General features: G+C 35.7%; 1 protein-coding gene and 1 long non-coding RNA gene across 2 annotated transcripts in view; both read right to left on the bottom strand.

The window, feature by feature from the left end:
• The window catches only part of LOC126375500 (neuropeptides capa receptor-like), a 174,416-nt gene that overhangs the window by 25,817 nt on the left and 126,145 nt on the right, over positions 1 to 22,454 (bottom strand). The gene's annotated exons all lie outside the window — the stretch shown is intronic.
• LOC126375599 (uncharacterized) lies at positions 9,139 to 10,181 on the bottom strand. The gene is made up of 2 exons (XR_007567610.1): positions 9,721 to 10,181; positions 9,139 to 9,612 (listed from the first exon to the last, which is right to left on the bottom strand). It is a non-coding gene; the product is annotated as an uncharacterized LOC126375599 (long non-coding RNA).

Raw genomic sequence — 22,454 nt, forward strand, 5'->3', positions numbered from 1 at the left:
AATGTTTTATGAACCCGCCGGCTGAGGTCAGACGCGCCGCCACCTGGTACTGTGCCTTTCCTTACCCTTGCAAACTGTATTTCTTTTGTTCCATATCCGAAGCAGTTTCTGCTAGTCCACCCAGCGTGACATACCAGTTGAATTTCGAATTTATCGTAACCGCATATACAGTCCATTAATTTTTTGTTTTTCCACCCGCCCAACCATTTTGGTAAATGGGTAGGGAATAACATAGAAGCCGTTAAGTTAAGTCGCAAGTGATACTTATTATAATTTCCTTCTAAATCACGTGTCAGTCTTCGCAAACACATGTCGTAAAGTACTATATGCCAGTTGCTAACTTCGAAACACTTGGGACAAAGTATCTGAACACGATTTGCTTGTTACAGGTGGAATTGTAAGGGTCCGTTGTTTTCAATTAAGGCGGCTTCCACACGACACGGATTTTGTAGTGGTGCACCGCGCGGCGAGGCGCTGCGCCTGGCTGGAGTCGCTCACCGGGCCTGCCTCAACAGGGTCTCACCTGGTGGGCTGACTCGCCGGATTGACACAGGGCTTACGGAGGGGGTCTGACCTTCCAACCCGCGAAGGGAAAACCAACACAATACAGGTTACTTTCAACTGTTTTAAGACAGTAGTTAAACAAAAACTTTACAAAAAAGGTTATTATAAAGTTGGTGATTATTTAGAAGATATGAATGCATGGGATTAATTGTCTGAGAACTGATATTAGGCAGCTAAATTACTCAATTGTATTCCAATATTTTATGTTTATTTTTATTTTTTAAAGTACGTCTAGGGCCCTGTGTCGACGTTTTTCTTGCAGCTTCTTTTCCCCGGCTATACAGGTTGTGAGAAGCTGCAGTAGTTTTAGGCGAATGAGACGTTCGTTATGTAAAAATTGACGATTCAAAGTGTAACTATGTTACCTACTGAATAAAGATATTTTTGAATTTGAATTTGAATTTGTTAGGTCAGCTCAGGTTCACAGTTACTAAAACAAATGTAATGGCAGAGTCACGTATAAAAATAGATGTTGCTTGATATTTAGATGAGATATATAGAATTGTTGCTACTTATATATTGCTTCTCTTTATTTTGATCAGCAATGTAATGGGTGGAAGATTTGTTGCGTAAGTGTAATAATAAGAGTCATTATACCCAAAAACAAAGATAAAAGGTGCTTAAGTTTCTCGTCTCTCGCCCGCCGTAGCCCGCCCCCGTGCCCCGCCCATCTTCGCGGGCGGCAAGCGCACCAAGGGGGCATTGCCCCGAAGGTGTTCCCCATCGTGGGCGCAGCTACACACGCGATGCAGGCTTAGCACTATAAGCACGCGACTCTTTCTCGCCGCGATAGAGATCATCTGTCTCATTCTGTGCAGTAATGTGAGAGAGTGACGGGTATAACGAGGCGAGAAAGAGTCGCGCGCTTACGTTGCTAAGCCCGCTGATCGCGTGTTAGGCGTCACATACATAGTATACACACAGGTATATTGTCAAACCCGAGAAAATCAGGTGAAAAATTTACATACATGTATGAAATCACACCAATTTTTATTTTATAATATATACTGTTGTTATTGGTGAAAACATGTAATTGGCTTTCTTTTGCTATTTTTAAGTCTATTTTGTTTTGTGAGCTGTTGGTTTTTCATGTAGGTAATAAATAAATACGTAGTATTATTCCTTATTATATGGTATCGTGTGGAAATAGCTTTAGGCAAACAAGTGGTGGTAAATACCCGTTCAATGCCCTAACATAACAAATCACTTTCCTTACTAATGCTCCAAAGAACCTGTATACTTGTTGAGGCGCGCTGACTGTACATAATTATGTTAAACAAAACACTTTCACTCTTGCGTAAGTAGGTATTGGAATTTTGTTAGAAATTTGTTGTACCGTTTCTGGTTTTCTTACCATCTTTTTGTGTTGTTTCGTTAGCAGTAAACTTATACAAAGTAAGTCAGTCATAAGTTTTCCTTTGGTTTACCGCATCCTTTAGAACAAGAACCAAAGAACCCTCTTAACAACCCCATATTACCGTCGCTACCTCTTCATGTGTCCACAATTCAGGATCTAAAATAACTCAAATTCAAATTCAAATTCAAAAATATCTTTATTCAGTAGGTAACATAGTTACACTTTGAATCGTCAATTTTACATAACGAACGTCTCATCCGCCTAAAACTACTTGTAACAGAACGCACCACAATAATCGTCGCGGTTGGAGTCATCTAGTTTATTTTCAATAAACTTTAATGTACATCAATAATGTGTACATATATTTGTCTAAAAGTTAGTAGGTACTTAACAGTAACTAAAAGGTTTAGCTATGGGGTGAAATATTTTTTTTTACATTTATTATTATTTTCGTCTTTATTTTTTTAATGACTTTAGACAGGGAAAACATAATTAGAACTTTGAGAAACATGTAGGCTTTGTTGTACCTTTAGGTTTCATAATTTCATAGACCTACAAACAAAAGGAATTCAATGGTCTCAGCTTGCCCTGGTGAGAGGTAGGTGTGAGTTTATGTATGTATGCACAAACCTATATGGAAGTGTTAATGATATTCTAGTGACCATTATGTGTGTCTGTGCCCTGCAGTGGGACGTATATAGGCTGTTTATGTTTATGTATACCATTATGAAACTATTTATTTCTTAATTTGAATCTAATGTTTTCTATAAGGCAACTTTTTTTATTATTTTTATAAATTTAACGCCATCTATTAGGGAATAGATTTGGATAAGTGCATCTACTCGTACATAGATGGAGTGGGAAAAGGACTGACATTTGTGAAAAGCAGGACTTCATTTCTAGGCAGCTTGATAGCTAGAAGTCATTGTAGTACCATAGCTTGCCAATAGATGGAGCTGTACGATATCAATAAAAATAATCAACTAGGGTATTATTAATGAAACATACTATTTTTCTCCAAAACTGCTTTATTTACTATTGATGTTCATAATTAACAATGTACCTTTGATGTGAGAAACAGTAGTGTGCTCGTAGGCTTAAATCTTTCATCTTACTAAATCTGTCCGTCATTCACATTTGTTTTCCCATAATTTTCTTTAATATTCTGCAACAGATTCCAGGTTTGGAGTAGATATCTGTCCCTCCTGGATCTTTGGACGATTCTGAAAGTAATTAATAACTGAAATTAGGGGTAAATTTTATGTAAGAGCATAATCACTGTCTAGTACCTACTAAGACGATGACTTGCATTTACTTATTGTTTCTACAGGTATTATTTATAATTCACAGGACTCTAATAAACTAATAAAAACATGTAAATACAATAGGAGTAGGATTCATTATTATTCTCAAAAGATTATGAAGGGAGATCAAATCTCATCATGAAAGCCAGTTTTAACCGAAACCGTTTTGCTAATAACTTTATATTTTATTTATCAGTCCAGAAACTATTGGTTGATTTCATGTCTGGTAGGTATGTAATTTACTAATTATTATATTACTCATTAATAAAACAAGGTTGTTAGTGACTGAGCATGTGTAGGAATTTAAGGAATATTTGAAAATTTCATCTGTTAATATCTCATTAAATCCTAAACAGATTCAAATAATTCTTGTAGTCCTGATAAGAACTATCTCCCCACACATGGAGTTAAGTAATAAAATTTTGCTTGATTGCTGTTTGATAGTTGAAATTATCATAAGAAAAATTGGAACAAATGGTTGAAACAGTGACTTTTTGCACTACGAATTTCTCTATAAAATACTTAACGAATACAAAAGGTATTTATTAATTTCTTACCTGGCGAGTGAATATTTTATAGGATACATTATAAACATCGTCAAGAAGTCTTCAATCTTACTAATTATTGTAGCTAAAACCCGTACGTTGCATCTTATTTTGTCTTCCTTCCATTATGATTCTCACTATTTTGTAGTCATATTAAACACGATCTGAAAGGTTTCATAATTATATTTAGCACAAAAAGTACACTAATTGTCCAAACAATACAAACCACACTACTTGATTCAATTGTTTTGTTTAACTGTGAGAACGAATGAAGGATATGTTCAGTTTACGTCACAGGAATACATAGATTATAAAAAGGTATACGAAATTTTAGAGTTTGTTAATTAGGATTCGTAATAGGGTTGTTATTTTGAAAGAATATGTACGAATTTATGGAATAAAATTATTTAAAATACAAAAATAGACATTAGGATAGTTTGAATTTTCGCGGGAGTAGCAAGCACCCATAGGGTGTCGATGTAAAAATATATGAATGAAGGGTTTTGAGCTGGTATATTTTACAAAATTGAAAATAATAGCTATATTACGTAGTATTTGTTGTTGAAATTGATTTATAAAGCATACGAAGTTCGTACCTATCGTTTAAAATATTATTCTAATTTTTTAGAACTGTAATTCGTGAAAATTGAAAAAATCATGGAAAAAAAAGTAAAACTAAAATAATGCCAAGTGTGAATCGCATTATTTTGAGGGGTTCCGTGCCTACAATTGAAAGAACATTTAGTGAACAAAAACATGAACGTGAATTGATCGTGAATTTTATATTGCTAGTATGTTGTCGTTGTTAATGACAAGCCAAAACATGCATTGGAGGATCGGGTTTGTAGAGTGGGGAATCTTTTTAAATGTTTGATTTATTGTGTTTCTATGAATTTGTAGTTGTGATGGCAATGGAGATGCATTGTTTTTGAAAGTTTCAGCTACCTAATTGTCACAGTTTAAGAGATATAGAGGAATTTAGGTATTATTCATGGTTTTTGTCTCCAAAAACGGAACCGTTTTTGGATTGTTGACAAGGTGTTGTATTGTACGCGTTTTAGACCCTAAAATAGAACAATCCAGAAGTCACGCCACTTTTCGCGTACACAGAGAAACAGCCAATAAGGTTGAGGAGCTTGGTTTGTGTAGATTATGTAAATTAGAGATGTGTGCGAGAAACGTCAGGCAAATGGTCGAGCGAGTGTTTGGCTTTTTAGAAATTCTACAAAATTGGATATATTTTTTATCTAAAATTCTGCAGTTCTGATTTGATAAATTAAATAGAATTTGATTAAATAAATAACATCATTAGTATTATAGTCTACTTAAGAATAAAAATAAAATTAAATGAATATTTTTATGTCAATAAGAAGTATGAGATTTTCAATAAATACCTCGATTGTCAATGTCGGGTAAATGTCATTTGGATGTTTTTGAGGCGCTAGTGGTAGCAATATCGCGATTGCCTGATAGATGAGAGGGAGCATAACGGGTATAAAAGGGGTTTTGCACGATTTTTTGGAGGACTTCATTCGTGGCATGAGTAGCAGAAAGTGCTGTCGGTTTTATAAGAAACTTCGTTGGTGACATTAGCAGCTGGAGGTGCTGCCGGTTTTAGAAAATTCAAGTCGGACTAGAGTTTCTGTAAGTCGGTAGGGATCCGTTCTGCTGGATTACCAGCTGTCGCGACTTTTGAGAGCTCCGTAGCTCAGGATTACAGTGCGCGATTATTATTTTGTCAAAATATGTAAATTTGCTCTTTAATCAGCTATTCGAACCTTCCGTGGTGTAGTTGATCGTCTACCGCGCTAGAATAGGGATTAGAATTAGTTTCCGTGCGTAGATTACGTGAAATATGTAGGTTTTGTCCGACAAAAGTCCGCGGAGTGCGCTGTAGGGACCTTGTTAGGTTTAAACTAGGAAGTGTGGTGTACTAATTACCTTTTCTTTCAGGCATCGTTGGAAACAGGTCTGAGATCATCAGATCTCAGACGACAGGTACAATTTTACGCTAAAGATAGGGCCCGATAGGAGTAGGATGTGTCAAAAGTGTGTAGGGAAGCTTGCGAACGTAGGGATCATGTGCTGCTTGTGATTGTTTACCTTTGTTTGTGTTTTGTTATTATTTATGTTATTTTATGTAGTTTATGTATGTTTATCTATTTAACTTTTTGACTGACACTTTACTGACGCGTAGGGAATGACTGCTTGCGATATATTCTGACTGGATTTTATTATCTTATTGGTTATGTTTGGGCTGTGTGTCAATGTTTACAATGAAAATTGTGCATATTGCCGCATAGACTGAACAAAAATGTTCTGCTTGTAGTTCTGTGTGTTGGGATCCACATTTCGAGGTAATATAATTACTGCCTGGAGATGGGGTGATCAGTATGCAGAATGAGGTATCCTTGTTTTAGAGGTAACCTCATGGATTTAGATTTTTACCTTATATTGTGAACCTAGACTGTTGGTCCAGGTTGGATTGTAATCTTGCTGTGTTTTATTGTAGTTAGAATTCCCCTGAGGATTCTATTCGAAAACCAATCTGAAGTTACACAGGGTGAACCTTTATGGTTTACGGCCTGCTACCTCACTGTGTCAATGTAGAATAATTGTAGGAACAGTTGTTGTTACCACTGTAACATGGTTCTGGATTGTTCTATAGTGGTGCTTTGGGAGATACAGCTATCTACAGGAGTGGGGCGGTGAGATATTATTATCCATGACCTTCTTTCTGATATTGGGACAGGATGACCATCCGCCAATATGAGATGAAGCTAGATAATCAGTATCGAGCCAGCGCTGCGACTTGGATAGTCAGGTTGGATTGCCTCCTCCTGATGAGCGGTTGTGCGTGGCGATGCTTTCGAGTATGAAGACTCTAGCCGATGCCATATAATCAGTATTGTATGGTATGGGTCAACTCTGTCCTCTTGTGTTATGATGTAAATTTATTATGACCCACTCTGGACCTATCAGCTTATTGTGGCTTATCAAGCCATGTAAATAATACAATTAATTACTAATTTGAATTGAATTATAAAAGTCTGGATACCATGAGATGAAGGCTTTTGAATAAACTTATATACTCTGAATCTGTGTTGTTATTTCACCTATGTGACTTAACATGACTTCTATATACTTACTGTATTGTCCGGGCCTGCCTGGCTTGATTACACTGATATACAAACCAATTCAACACAATTTATTTGTGTTATTTTACTATTCTTTTACCTGATAACACCTTAATGTCACTGCTGCTAGTTTGTGACATACCAAACTTTACAACCTATACCTTGTCCGGGGGTTTACCTGGCCTGATTTCACTATGCGACATGTTTGCTTACTAATATGCAATATTATTGCAATAATGCATTTATGCATAACAATTACATCCAGTTTGACTGCATATATTCTTGTGATTCATGGTTGGTATCATATTCATGACCATCCATCTCACACTCATACTTATTCCTATGGCTGGTGTTATTGCAATGCCGCTGAAGCCATAGTAGGGACGTTAGGGACATTTTTGCTTAGTATACTCGGGGTCAATCCAGTTCGGTAGTCTCTGCTTCTGTTGATCCTCTTGCACTGTGGTGTATTGGGGGGAGGACAGTGATGAGTAGCTGCGTATTGCCTTCGGTTGCTAAGTCGCTCATTCGTTTTGTTAGGGACCTTTTGCTTAGTATATTTGGGGTCAATCCAGTTCGGTAGTCACTGCTTCTGTTGATCCTCTTGCACTGTGGTGTATTGGGGGGAGGACAGTGATGAGTAGCTGCATATTGGCTTCCGGTTGCTAAGTCGCTCACATACTTACCTTTTTGCGCCATGGCTATGGTGCTAACTATGCATCACAATGAGTTGTGTTGTTAGATTGGATGTAAATCTGTCTAACTTAAATAATTTTATTACATATGTGAAATTGGTGTTGGGAAACTCTTCCCTTTACCTACCAACTATTTACCTAATGCTCCTGATATGTCACATATTTTATGTGCTTATCATTCCATAAAAAACCTATATGTTTCCTTCGGAGAGGGGCCTAAATCAGGGTAGGGCCTCATTCGCCGGTGAGCGTGGTCGGGGCTCGAAACGGCACCCTATACTATTACATTGTTGGTATGGTATTCTAATCCTTTTCCTATGTTCCTAGGTCTTTTACAATAATAATACTAAATTCCTAAACATATTTCAAATAACTAACTTATATCTTACCTTCTTGTAAGTCTCTCTTGTTTAATTTGTTTAATTATAAGCTTTAATCAGTGTTATTAAGTTTAGGTTTGCTTGGCGTTGACCTGACTGTTTTTAAACTATAAATATTTATAATAACTTCCATTCCATTGCCCTATTACTTAGATACTTACTTGACTTTCTCATTTACAATAGTGACATAATTATAACCTATTTGTATTGTTATTAAGTATATATGTAGTATATTAAGTTAGTATTATTCTTTATTTACATGCCCTCAATAACATGCATTCATATCTGACTCAGCTACCTTCATATAAAAGAATTTGAGTTACTACAAAACACAACATAAGGTCCTACCTTTATACTAGACGATCACAACAATAATAATGGCCATTTTAATCACTTAATTTGACTATAACCCAGGGTCGAATCCTGGTCATTTAGTCGTGGAGTGGAGTGTGTGGGGTTAATAAGTAAATTATGTAAGGGGGGGTGCGTTACAATTTGGTGCCGTGACCAAAATATGAGGTCTCAAATGCTGGGAAAAGATTGGATGTCTTGGGGGCGTGAAATTTGATATGTATGTGTATATAACTAGGGGTTTATAAATATGTGAAATGTTTATGTATGTGTAACCTAAGGGAAACATAAAGACATGTATGTATGGTTAAAATAAAGTGGGGACGTGAAAATTTACATGTATGTATGTAAAACTATGGCTTATAAATGTGTGAAGTGTTTATGTATGTATTAATGTAACCTAGGAAAGGTGTAAAGTTATGTATGTATCTTTATAGTGATGAGGGGGCGTAAAGTTATGTATGTACCTCAAGAATTATGTGGGGTGTAAAGCTATGTATGTACATCAAGAATGATGAGGACTCGTAAAGTTATGTATGTACATCAATAATGATGTGGAGGCGTAAAGTTATGTATGTACCTCAAGAATTATATGGGGGCGTAAAGCTATGTATGTACTTAGAGAATTATGTGGGGGCGTAAAGCTATGTATGTATTTTAATTGTCCAGCTGGGGCGTTCTATTTTTGTGAATAGTAAGGGTTTGAGACTAACCTACCAACCCTGATAGCATAAAGGAGTGAAGTTTATGCTAAAACGGTTCAATCTTATGGTTTAATTATTAATTATTATAAATAAGAGTCTGGTTATCATCAACATTCTAATATTAATTTATATTATAATAAGTACAGTTGTCATATTCTGCTTGTTTTATTTATTATTATTTCACTTTAGTTTCACTGTGTATGTCCATGTCATTTTTGTTTTATCTCACTGTGCATGCTTATATTATGTTCTATGTGTCACTTTTAGTATCCTCTTACTGTGGCCAAGACACCTTTAGCCTAACCACAGTCACATGAGTCTGTGTGATTGGCAGTAAGAAAATCCTTCCTGCACCTTCTCCTTTCCACTATCCGCCTGTTGCCTTAGGTCTCATGGTGCAGGTATCCCGCCCTATGTATCTATTTATATATTTTCTGTGTAGGTATGGCTAGGGCTAGGGCTGTAGGACGATAGGCAGTTTGACTTGCTAGCATTGTAGGGTTTTGTTCTTGCATAGTTAGGCAGGGCTATATTATCATTCCGAAGCTGTAGGTTATGTAGAAACATGCGCGTAACTGAAAACAAAATAAAATAGCATTGTAAGCGTGTTGTGAACAAGATGCAAGTGAAGGTTTTCCAACGTACAGACGTATTATTTTAAGTAACCAAACTTTTATAATTACCTTGTGTCATCTTTTATATGTTTTTACTAGGTAGAATCTTCTTATTTACAATGATTTCTTTAATAATTACGATGAAATAATCGTAATTTTTTTTTTTTTTTGTTTTGTTTTTCCCCGAAGGGTAAGGCAAAGGGAACTATGCCCATACAGCCATGTCTTACGTATTTTTTTCTTGATGATTAATGAAATGATGAAAGGTGATGATGATGAAACCTAAGCCCCCACCCTCGGAGTAGACTCCTACTCCGAACCCCAAACGAATTAACTCAAAAGTCCGCATAAACTTTTGAGTTATGAAGCGGCTTCCCGGCACGAAGCGAAAATAGGCAGATACACTTTGTTTATTGAATACTCCTATATAATAACACTCGCGAATGTCTTCCGACTAACTTAATGCGATCATTAACCACAAAACACCACTTCGTATTAATTATTTAGATTACTCAATGAAGAAAGCAACTGTCCCGTTCCCGTTTCCCGCCGAAAAGCCGAAATAATCGTAATACGACGGATGGATCTCTCCAGTTGTCAATCTGACATTAAATTTGTTTGTTTTTGGTTTGTCTAAGTACGTAGACAAGGATCATCTTACATACAGCCTTGTTTTAAGTTCATAGTTGACAAAGGATTTTTTTATTTTTTTACTAAATAAGTGTGTTTATTTAGTATTTTTATAGATACAATTTATCTAAGGCTATAGAATATAATTTGTGACGTTTTGATGTAGGGTTATCTTACTTTTATAATAAAATATTTAACAAAATCGATCGATCTAAACTAAAATCGATTTTAATCGGTTCGTGTATAGATGCTTTATTTTGCCTGCCATCTGGTGACGAGTAAGAGTATTAGTTTGACATTTTATTAGATAGACTTCGCATAGAGTCTCATATCGATGGACAAATTATTAGTTCCGTTGTTCACCGTTAGAGTGCGGTGATATGTATTATTTGTTTTGTTTTTTTTATCGTATTATTTTGTTTTATATTAGGTTAGATTAAAATTAGATAGGGATTTTAAATGTTTTTATTTGCTTGTTTTTTTGTATGTTTAGTTTATTGGTGTAAAAGTGTTGTTGACCGCGGTTGTGATACGCGGGTAATTTAATAAGGTTATTATTGACCACGGTAGGTAATTTAGCGGGGGTTAGTGTTCATCAAGGTTGTTTAATCAGGTCAATAATAGGAAGGGTCAATAACCGGAAGGGTCAATAATCTGAAGGGTTTATAAACGAAAAGAGTCACTGGTAGAGAGGTTATTGATACGTAGTTATAGATAGGGGGGGGTCATTGATCGGTTTTATTGGTCAAGGTCATTGATACCGGGTCATTGACACGGGGTCATTGATCGGTTTTATTGGTCAAGGTCATTGATACCGGGGGTCATTAGTCGAGGTCTTTGCCGAGGTCAGGGATAAGTGGTCGTTGACCGGATTATAGGTTAGGTTATTGACTTGACCTACTTCCATTAGTTCCAATGTTCTCTCATAGATGGCGCTAGTTGTATTGAAATCATTATCTTTATATTTAGATTTAATTGAATTTGATAGATTTCATTTAAATAATTTTAAATAGTTTACTTTTGTTTTGTTTATTACTCAATTATTGAGTAATTATTTAATTTTGTTTTGTTATATATTCTTTTTTATTGTTATTATGGGAATTGTTATAAGAGATATTTATTAAATTTATCTTTAAAATAATTATATTCAATAAGGATTTAATTACTAAAATAATTAGTATATTATTATTAATTAATGGTTATTTAATAATATTATTGATGTATAATTTAATGGTTTTTATATAAAAATATTTTGACATCACGTTCGTGTCGAGTAAGCAGTAGTATATATTATTATTTATTTTTTATCATTTATTTAGGGAAGCAATTAAGAAATTTTTAGTATACCTGTATACTTACATGACTGTACTTGTATATCATTATGGTTACAGTATTTTTGAATAAAGTATTATAGTGTATTTATTTTATTTTATTGCTATTATATTAGTATTTATTTACTCTTGAGGGGAGTTGACGGTCATTCCTGGGGGGAAATTAGATAAATTGTCATTGTATATAAGATTGAATAAAGGTTTAATAAGATGTTCTTTGGAAATCTTATTATAGTAATATAAAAGTTTGCTTTATTTATTTCTCTAAAGCTAGCTTATTGTGGCGTTTCTTTTATTTTTTATAAATTATCACTACGATAAACTACGTAATAATTTAGGGGGCGATTGTAACAGAACGCACCACAATAATCGTCGCGGTTGGAGTCATCTAGTTTATTTTCAATAAACTTTAATGTACATCAATAATGTGTACATATATTTGTCTAAAAGTTAGTAGGTACTTAACAGTAACTAAAAGGTTTAGCTATGGGGTGAAATATTTTTTTTTACATTTATTATTATTTTCGTCTTTATTTTTTTAATGACTTTAGACAGGGAAAACATAATTAGAACTTTGAGAAACATGTAGGCTTTGTTGTACCTTTAGGTTTCATAATTTCATAGACCTACAAACAAAAGGAATTCAATGGTCTCAGCTTGCCCTGGTGAGAGGTAGGTGTGAGTTTATGTATGTATGCACAAACCTATATGGAAGTGTTAATGATATTCTAGTGACCATTATGTGTGTCTGTGCCCTGCAGTGGGACGTATATAGGCTGTTTATGTTTATGTATACCATTATGAAACTATTTATTTCTTAATTTGAATCTAATGTTTTCTATAAGGCAACTTTTTTTATTATTTTTATAAATTTAACGCCATCTATTAGGGAATAGATTTGGATAAGTGCATCTACTCGTACATAGATGGAGTGGGAAAAGGACTGACATTTGTGAAAAGCAGGACTTCATTTCTAGGCAGCTTGATAGCTAGAAGTCATTGTAGTACCATAGCTTGCCAATAGATGGAGCTGTACGATATCAATAAAAATAATCAACTAGGGTATTATTAATGAAACATACTATTTTTCTCCAAAACTGCTTTATTTACTATTGATGTTCATAATTAACAATGTACCTTTGATGTGAGAAACAGTAGTGTGCTCGTAGGCTTAAATCTTTCATCTTACTAAATCTGTCCGTCATTCACATTTGTTTTCCCATAATTTTCTTTAATATTCTGCAACAGATTCCAGGTTTGGAGTAGATATCTGTCCCTCCTGGATCTTTGGACGATTCTGAAAGTAATTAATAACTGAAATTAGGGGTAAATTTTATGTAAGAGCATAATCACTGTCTAGTACCTACTAAGACGATGACTTGCATTTACTTATTGTTTCTACAGGTATTATTTATAATTCACAGGACTCTAATAAACTAATAAAAACATGTAAATACAATAGGAGTAGGATTCATTATTATTCTCAAAAGATTATGAAGGGAGATCAAATCTCATCATGAAAGCCAGTTTTAACCGAAACCGTTTTGCTAATAACTTTATATTTTATTTATCAGTCCAGAAACTATTGGTTGATTTCATGTCTGGTAGGTATGTAATTTACTAATTATTATATTACTCATTAATAAAACAAGGTTGTTAGTGACTGAGCATGTGTAGGAATTTAAGGAATATTTGAAAATTTCATCTGTTAATATCTCATTAAATCCTAAACAGATTCAAATAATTCTTGTAGTCCTGATAAGAACTATCTCCCCACACATGGAGTTAAGTAATAAAATTTTGCTTGATTGCTGTTTGATAGTTGAAATTATCATAAGAAAAATTGGAACAAATGGTTGAAACAGTGACTTTTTGCACTACGAATTTCTCTATAAAATACTTAACGAATACAAAAGGTATTTATTAATTTCTTACCTGGCGAGTGAATATTTTATAGGATACATTATAAACATCGTCAAGAAGTCTTCAATCTTACTAATTATTGTAGCTAAAACCCGTACGTTGCATCTTATTTTGTCTTCCTTCCATTATGATTCTCACTATTTTGTAGTCATATTAAACACGATCTGAAAGGTTTCATAATTATATTTAGCACAAAAAGTACACTAATTGTCCAAACAATACAAACCACACTACTTGATTCAATTGTTTTGTTTAACTGTGAGAACGAATGAAGGATATGTTCAGTTTACGTCACAGGAATACATAGATTATAAAAAGGTATACGAAATTTTAGAGTTTGTTAATTAGGATTCGTAATAGGGTTGTTATTTTGAAAGAATATGTACGAATTTATGGAATAAAATTATTTAAAATACAAAAATAGACATTAGGATAGTTTGAATTTTCGCGGGAGTAGCAAGCACCCATAGGGTGTCGATGTAAAAATATATGAATGAAGGGTTTTGAGCTGGTATATTTTACAAAATTGAAAATAATAGCTATATTACGTAGTATTTGTTGTTGAAATTGATTTATAAAGCATACGAAGTTCGTACCTATCGTTTAAAATATTATTCTAATTTTTTAGAACTGTAATTCGTGAAAATTGAAAAAATCATGGAAAAAAAAGTAAAACTAAAATAATGCCAAGTGTGAATCGCATTATTTTGAGGGGTTCCGTGCCTACAATTGAAAGAACATTTAGTGAACAAAAACATGAACGTGAATTGATCGTGAATTTTATATTGCTAGTATGTTGTCGTTGTTAATGACAAGCCAAAACATGCATTGGAGGATCGGGTTTGTAGAGTGGGGAATCTTTTTAAATGTTTGATTTATTGTGTTTCTATGAATTTGTAGTTGTGATGGCAATGGAGATGCATTGTTTTTGAAAGTTTCAGCTACCTAATTGTCACAGTTTAAGAGATATAGAGGAATTTAGGTATTATTCATGGTTTTTGTCTCCAAAAACGGAACCGTTTTTGGATTGTTGACAAGGTGTTGTATTGTACGCGTTTTAGACCCTAAAATAGAACAATCCAGAAGTCACGCCACTTTTCGCGTACACAGAGAAACAGCCAATAAGGTTGAGGAGCTTGGTTTGTGTAGATTATGTAAATTAGAGATGTGTGCGAGAAACGTCAGGCAAATGGTCGAGCGAGTGTTTGGCTTTTTAGAAATTCTACAAAATTGGATATATTTTTTATCTAAAATTCTGCAGTTCTGATTTGATAAATTAAATAGAATTTGATTAAATAAATAACATCATTAGTATTATAGTCTACTTAAGAATAAAAATAAAATTAAATGAATATTTTTATGTCAATAAGAAGTATGAGATTTTCAATAAATACCTCGATTGTCAATGTCGGGTAAATGTCATTTGGATGTTTTTGAGGCGCTAGTGGTAGCAATATCGCGATTGCCTGATAGATGAGAGGGAGCATAACGGGTATAAAAGGGGTTTTGCACGATTTTTTGGAGGACTTCATTCGTGGCATGAGTAGCAGAAAGTGCTGTCGGTTTTATAAGAAACTTCGTTGGTGACATTAGCAGCTGGAGGTGCTGCCGGTTTTAGAAAATTCAAGTCGGACTAGAGTTTCTGTAAGTCGGTAGGGATCCGTTCTGCTGGATTACCAGCTGTCGCGACTTTTGAGAGCTCCGTAGCTCAGGATTACAGTGCGCGATTATTATTTTGTCAAAATATGTAAATTTGCTCTTTAATCAGCTATTCGAACCTTCCGTGGTGTAGTTGATCGTCTACCGCGCTAGAATAGGGATTAGAATTAGTTTCCGTGCGTAGATTACGTGAAATATGTAGGTTTTGTCCGACAAAAGTCCGCGGAGTGCGCTGTAGGGACCTTGTTAGGTTTAAACTAGGAAGTGTGGTGTACTAATTACCTTTTCTTTCAGGCATCGTTGGAAACAGGTCTGAGATCATCAGATCTCAGACGACAGGTACAATTTTACGCTAAAGATAGGGCCCGATAGGAGTAGGATGTGTCAAAAGTGTGTAGGGAAGCTTGCGAACGTAGGGATCATGTGCTGCTTGTGATTGTTTACCTTTGTTTGTGTTTTGTTATTATTTATGTTATTTTATGTAGTTTATGTATGTTTATCTATTTAACTTTTTGACTGACACTTTACTGACGCGTAGGGAATGACTGCTTGCGATATATTCTGACTGGATTTTATTATCTTATTGGTTATGTTTGGGCTGTGTGTCAATGTTTACAATGAAAATTGTGCATATTGCCGCATAGACTGAACAAAAATGTTCTGCTTGTAGTTCTGTGTGTTGGGATCCACATTTCGAGGTAATATAATTATTGCCTGGAGATGGGGTGATCAGTATGCAGAATGAGGTATCCTTGTTTTAGAGGTAACCTCATGGATTTAGATTTTTACCTTATATTGTGAACCTAGACTGTTGGTCCAGGTTGGATTGTAATCTTGCTGTGTTTTATTGTAGTTAGAATTCCCCTGAGGATTCTATTCGAAAACCAATCTGAAGTTACACAGGGTGAACCTTTATGGTTTACGGCCTGCTACCTCACTGTGTCAATGTAGAATAATTGTAGGAACAGTTGTTGTTACCACTGTAACATGGTTCTGGATTGTTCTATAGTGGTGCTTTGGGAGATACAGCTATCTACAGGAGTGGGGCGGTGAGATATTATTATCCATGACCTTCTTTCTGATATTGGGACAGGATGACCATCCGCCAATATGAGATGAAGCTAGATAATCAGTATCGAGCCAGCGCTGCGACTTGGATAGTCAGGTTGGATTGCCTCCTCCTGATGAGCGGTTGTGCGTGGCGATGCTTTCGAGTATGAAGACTCTAGCCGATGCCATATAATCAGTATTGTATGGTATGGGTCAACTCTGTCCTCTTGTGTTATGATGTAAATTTATTATGACCCACTCTGGACCTATCAGCTTATTGTGGCTTATCAAGCCATGTAAATAATACAATTAATTACTAATTTGAATTGAATTATAAAAGTCTGGATACCATGAGATGAAGGCTTTTGAATAAACTTATATACTCTGAATCTGTGTTGTTATTTCACCTATGTGACTTAACATGACTTCTATATACTTACTGTATTGTCCGGGCCTGCCTGGCTTGATTACACTGATATACAAACCAATTCAACACAATTTATTTGTGTTATTTTACTATTCTTTTACCTGATAACACCTTAATGTCACTGCTGCTAGTTTGTGACATACCAAACTTTACAACCTATACCTTGTCCGGGGGTTTACCTGGCCTGATTTCACTATGCGACATGTTTGCTTACTAATATGCAATATTATTGCAATAATGCATTTATGCATAACAATTACATCCAGTTTGACTGCATATATTCTTGTGATTCATGGTTGGTATCATATTCATGACCATCCATCTCACACTCATACTTATTCCTATGGCTGGTGTTATTGCAATGCCGCTGAAGCCATAGTAGGGACGTTAGGGACATTTTTGCTTAGTATACTCGGGGTCAATCCAGTTCGGTAGTCTCTGCTTCTGTTGATCCTCTTGCACTGTGGTGTATTGGGGGGAGGACAGTGATGAGTAGCTGCGTATTGCCTTCGGTTGCTAAGTCGCTCATTCGTTTTGTTAGGGACCTTTTGCTTAGTATATTTGGGGTCAATCCAGTTCGGTAGTCACTGCTTCTGTTGATCCTCTTGCACTGTGGTGTATTGGGGGGAGGACAGTGATGAGTAGCTGCATATTGGCTTCCGGTTGCTAAGTCGCTCACATACTTACCTTTTTGCGCCATGGCTATGGTGCTAACTATGCATCACAATGAGTTGTGTTGTTAGATTGGATGTAAATCTGTCTAACTTAAATAATTTTATTACATATGTGAAATTGGTGTTGGGAAACTCTTCCCTTTACCTACCAACTATTTACCTAATGCTCCTGATATGTCACATATTTTATGTGCTTATCATTCCATAAAAAACCTATATGTTTCCTTCGGAGAGGGGCCTAAATCAGGGTAGGGCCTCATTCGCCGGTGAGCGTGGTCGGGGCTCGAAACGGCACCCTATACTATTACATTGTTGGTATGGTATTCTAATCCTTTTCCTATGTTCCTAGGTCTTTTACAATAATAATACTAAATTCCTAAACATATTTCAAATAACTAACTTATATCTTACCTTCTTGTAAGTCTCTCTTGTTTAATTTGTTTAATTATAAGCTTTAATCAGTGTTATTAAGTTTAGGTTTGCTTGGCGTTGACCTGACTGTTTTTAAACTATAAATATTTATAATAACTTCCATTCCATTGCCCTATTACTTAGATACTTACTTGACTTTCTCATTTACAATAGTGACATAATTATAACCTATTTGTATTGTTATTAAGTATATATGTAGTATATTAAGTTAGTATTATTCTTTATTTACATGCCCTCAATAACATGCATTCATATCTGACTCAGCTACCTTCATATAAAAGAATTTGAGTTACTACAAAACACAACATAAGGTCCTACCTTTATACTAGACGATCACAACAATAATAATGGCCATTTTAATCACTTAATTTGACTATAACCCAGGGTCGAATCCTGGTCATTTAGTCGTGGAGTGGAGTGTGTGGGGTTAATAAGTAAATTATGTAAGGGGGGGTGCGTTACATACTGCAGCTTCTCACAACCTGTATAGCCGGGGAAAAGAAGCTGCAAGAAAAACCTCGGCACAGGGCCCTAGACGTTCTTTAAAAAAATAAAAATACTTAAACATAAAATATTGGTATACAATTGAGTAATTTAGCTGCCTAATATCAGTTCTCAGACAGTTAATCCCATGCATTCATATCTTCTAAATAATCACTAACTTTATAATAACCTTTTTTGTAAAGTTTTTGTTTAACTACTGTCTTAAAACAGTTGAAAGGCAAATTCTGAATGTCAATGGGAATCTTCGTATACATTGCCCCTTAAAAGATTTAGTAATCTTATGTAATCGACTGACTTGTAAAGCAAGTTTATTTTTATTCCTGGTATTAACAATGTGCCGATCGCTATTTTTTGCAAATAATCCTATATGTTTTTTTACATATATTAAGTTTTCAAAGATATATTGTGATGTCAAAATTAAATTATTAATTTCTTTAAATTTATTTCTAAGTGACAACTTTGTAATAACGAAAGGCTACCAGTATCCATATTATAATTATTATAAATAGGGGAATCATAATCATAATCATGATCATTTATTGCTAGTCACAGTTTTACATAGGTGGTATACAGGATGTGGTAGGTACATTGCGACGCCCCGATGGAATACTCTTGTATGCGTATCTGTCTGTTTGTTTGTCCGTCATTCACAGCAAAACGGAGCGACGAATTGAGAGTGACATAGGCTACATTTTGTCTCTTTCTAACTTCATAACTTTTCTTCTTTTTTGTCAATACGATACAAACAATACAAATACACTTTATTGCACCAAAATAAAAAGAAATAATTCTCAAAAAAATGAATATTTTTTATTTTTGTCTCTTTTTAACTAACCTAATCTAGCCTACAAGATCCCACTGCTGGGCAAATGCCTCCCCTTCCTCTTTCCATTGTTGTATATAGGTATTATACATTTACATTTATACATTTATGTTCGTAGGTTATTTTTTTTATATAATCATTATTTTTCTTTTAAATTTTCTCTTTGAGCTGAGGCTTTTAGACAACTTATCAATATGAGGACTCCATTGAAACTTAGTTTCACAGTTAATGCTCGAATGTACGCAATAACTTGCCCTAGAAATGCCACTTTAGAGGTATGATTCAGACCATGATTCTGAGTTTATAAAAACCGTCGTACGTACCGTCAGAGTAAGTACCTTCTTGGCCGGTCAAATGGGGTGCGCTTAGGGTAATTACCCGTATAAAATTAAATACAATATGCCTGATGACCTGTAGAAAATTGAATAGTGGGAAACGATGAGCCTTGATGGGCAAATCAAAGTTTAATTTGAATATTCTTTAACAAAATGTGCCGGCAATAAGGCGCCATATGGCGGGCTTATTAAAAAGTAAGACTAAAGCGGATGTCACAGATGTCAATTTAGCTTCATACACATACTTTCATATCCTGGTTTATAATTAACATGCCTTATAATATAGCCATATATGGGCCGTAGGCTCGCTAAAGTCGAAGATGTACTTAGGTATACGAATCGCTAGGCTTAAATGAAGATGCAGGAGACTTGGCAAGACGGGAAGACAACAGATGGACTAAAGCTGTTACGAATGGTGGCCAAGGAATGGTATACGACATCGGGGTAGACCACCAGTCAGAAAGCAATTTCTGAGACTTCCACAGGACCGGAAAGGATGGCCTATAGCAGTGGGGGATACAGGATAGATAGGCCCATAGTTTGCTGATAGCTATAAGCGCTGTTTAATTTTCAAATTCAATTTATTTATTTCGGACTGTACCCATATATGTTAGTAACAAACAACTTATATGCTAATGTTAGTAACAACTTATACATCTTAAGCTAATACACACGCGCGACCCTTGGCACAGCAGCGTGCAGCTGCATCCAGCACCTCAGCAGCGGGGAGTCCCACCGGTCTGCTAACACACCCAGGATACTGTTCGAGCTGGCTCGCACGCGGCGCAGCAAGGAAGCGCAACGTTTCCTCATGATGGTGTAGAAGCAATTAGTTTGCGCCTCTGCAAACATTAATGAGGCGCTGCAATAACGCGGCAGTCCGAACAGCATCCTGAATGAGTTATTATATTGCACACGCAGAGCTCCATAAGTTTGCCGCGTAAAGCTGTAGAACGACTGGCAGAACGCTTTGAAAAGCGTCGCCTTTACATGTTCACTACAACGCGAAAATCTGCGTATTAAAAGGGTCGTCAGCAAGGTGACTACGTCATCGACAGTCGCTGTCAATCTGTAAGCGCACAAAGCTAGACCTCATACGAAACGAAATGAAAAAATGTCAGCGACCGCCCTCGCTTCAACCGTTAGTACGTATTATATGATCTGTGCTTCAACTTACCAGTGAGAGCATTACCATTTATTCGCGAAGAAATAAAAAAGGTTGAGACCTTCTTAGTCAGGTAACACCTGTTATTACTGGTCACGGTGCTATCAACAAACATCTATTTACACTAGGTATCACACACAGCCTGGCAGAGCCAGCAGGGGTGTGAAGGAGACAGCGACACACGTGCTACTGGAGTGTGGAGGAGCTGCCAACTACCTGACCAACTTGGCCTGACGGGGTGCTTCCCCGAGGTGGTCAGCAATATCAAAATCTTGTTAGATTTCCTTGGGGAATTAGGCTGGCTGGAGTGATACAGCCTTTCCGGTATCACGCAAAATAGGCGCTCAGACGTCTAGTTGCGAAAAACGGCCCGCAAATACTAATACCAATACTGCGCGGCTTGTGCGCCCAAGCTTTGACGCCGCCTCAACTCTTGGTGGCGTGAGCGACGCGCCTATAAGATCTGAAGTAAAGCCATTCAACTTGATATTCTTTTTTAAATTTAGAAGAAGAAGCAAACTAAGAAAGGGGAGATTGTGTTTGCCTCATTACAAGTTTTCAAGTTTTCTTCAGAATAACTTTGAATTTTTTCCTCTACTAGCCTGTCTGGCGACCCTTCTAAGGGTTGTACCACATCGCAAGCTATCGCCTCGTCGATTCTGCGTGCGGTCGTTCTTTCTCGCTCTAGCGAATGACAGTTCTGATTAGCAGAAAAGGATAGATGGTAAGGAAAGTGCGATGAGGTGCAGAAAGATGTGATTCAACCCTAACGCAGGTGTAGGTTATTTTAGGACACGATTTACTTCACAAATCTAGAATGGATTATTGTGTTATTTGCCTAGTTGAATTCGAAATAGAGTTAGAATCGGCTTATCTAACTTTCGAAGCCTAAGGGAAAACCAATCACAGTTTCGTTTGGGCCACATAAAGCTAAGTAAAAAGAAAAAAGAGAGAAGAATAAAGCAAAGTAGGCACCTAAGTAAGTTGTGTTGTAAGTTTGGTATCTTTCCTTTATCTTGAATCAATCACGTGATATCAATTATGTTCTGGAATATTCTTTTCTATTACGTTATATTGACGTTAAATCTCAACAACGCCATCTATATTGTTTTTGAGGAAGGTAGTTTGGGAAGTCCTTCATTGCAAATTATAAAATTCTTCTACTAGGTTATAAAATAAAAAATGTTCATTATGCAACCTGCATCGACAACCACAGATAAAGAGAAAATAACGATATAAAAGTGAGTTACAAAATATTTGTTTCCTAGAAAAAGACAAAATTCAATATGAAAGTTAAAAAATCTAATTACTTATTAGTTTTTTTTTTTAATTTGATATGAGATTGAAAACAAAATCGGAAGTCGAGATAAAATTATATTATTATTAGTAGGACTTGCCATGGCTTTGCTTGGTTAATTGGCCATTTGCCATGTACTTAATTAAGAGTCTTTTTGTAATTATTTCTTTTTATTTTGGTGCAATAAAGTGTATTTGTATTGTATTGTACTAATTTGAGCCGAAAAGAAATCACTGGACCGATTTGATTAAACATTGAAAACATTTTATGTGATAATAGGTAAGATATTTGATAAGTTTAGTATCTAGGATTAGGGAGGAGCTCGGTGGCGCAGCGGTAAACGCGCTCGGTCTGCGATTGTTGAAGTTAAGCAACTTTCGCAAAGGCCGGTCATAGGATGGGTGACCACAAAAAAAAAAGTTTTCATCTCGAGCTCCTCCGTGCTTCGGAAGGCACGTTAAGCCGTTGGTCCCGGCTGCATTAGCAGTCGTTAATAACCATCAATCCGCACTGGGCCCGCGTGATGGTTTAAGACCCGATCTCCCTATCCATC

This window comes from Pectinophora gossypiella, chromosome 19 (genome assembly GCF_024362695.1).
Source record: "Pectinophora gossypiella chromosome 19, ilPecGoss1.1, whole genome shotgun sequence".
Taxonomy (NCBI): domain Eukaryota; kingdom Metazoa; phylum Arthropoda; class Insecta; order Lepidoptera; family Gelechiidae; genus Pectinophora; species Pectinophora gossypiella.